The sequence below is a fragment of the Triticum dicoccoides genome, chromosome 3B, assembly GCF_002162155.2.
Source record: "Triticum dicoccoides isolate Atlit2015 ecotype Zavitan chromosome 3B, WEW_v2.0, whole genome shotgun sequence".
Classification (NCBI taxonomy): Eukaryota; Viridiplantae; Streptophyta; class Magnoliopsida; order Poales; family Poaceae; genus Triticum; species Triticum dicoccoides.
The window spans coordinates 834846354-834847378 of record NC_041385.1 but is presented as its reverse complement, the minus strand read 5'-3'; the positions used below and the strand labels follow the sequence as shown (position 1 = coordinate 834847378).

The 1025-nt window shown below is 36.5% G+C and overlaps 1 long non-coding RNA gene across 1 annotated transcript in view; it reads right to left on the bottom strand.

Annotated features, from left to right (window-relative positions):
• LOC119282557 overlaps positions 1 to 1025 on the bottom strand; it is a 19509-nt gene that overhangs the window by 15112 nt on the left and 3372 nt on the right. The gene's annotated exons all lie outside the window — the stretch shown is intronic.

Here is a 1025-nt window from a genome sequence, read left to right as displayed (position 1 = left end):
GAACGGGCGCGACTAAAGGCCCCCCCCTTTAGTCGCGGTTGCTTAAGAACCGCGACTAAAGGCCCGTCCACGTGGGCGCCAGGTGGCCGTCGGGGCGGACGACCTTTAGTCGCGGTTCTTGTGGCTAACCGCGACTAAAGGCCGCCACAGGTTTTTGAAAAAAAAATTGAATTTTTTTTTTCAAATTTCTGAATTATTTTAACCTCTAGTCTCTAATCACCACCCCTCATCACTTCTCAATTTATTCTTTTATCACCCCTCATCATTCCAAATCATCTAACTTCCCAACCGGTCGCCCATCCCTCTCACTACTCCAGCCCAAGCACGCTTAACTTCCGGGTTCTATTCTCCCACGCTCCAAGTCTGCACTTGTTGTTTTCCTGACAATAATAAGATGTCAATCCTATTAACCTTCAGGAATTTTGCTTGAGCATGAAGTGACACATTTCACTGTTTGAGTTTGAAACTATTGTTTTAAAAAACAATAATTATTTAGTAACACTAATATTTCTTGAATAATTAGTTTGACCATTGTTTGACCACAGTTTGACCATAGTTGACCACAGTTTGACCAGATTTGACCAAAATTGAAATAATTAAAATAATTATTTAGTAACACTAATATTCTAGAATAATTAGTTTGACCATTGTTTGACCATAGTTTGCCCACTGTTTGAATATTTTTCAATTTTTTCCACTCTAGATCTTACAAGCCCCGTAACTTTTTTTCTATTAGGTTTTTGAGGATTTTGAAAATGTTTAACGGGGTTCCCCCGGTTAAATTTGGATGTAACTTTTCGAGTAGATGATTTTTCATATAAAAAACTTTTTCATCCGAGTTAGTATGCAAAAGTTATGCCAGTTTTTACAAATTTCAGAGAGATTTTGCAAATAAAGTCAAAATTCACATTTGCAAATTTTCCCAACAACTAGACCACATATCACATGAGAAACTTATTTTCTTTTATTTTTTTGACATTTCCATTATTTTCTTTTATTTTTTTTAAAACTGAAAAGGCGATCCC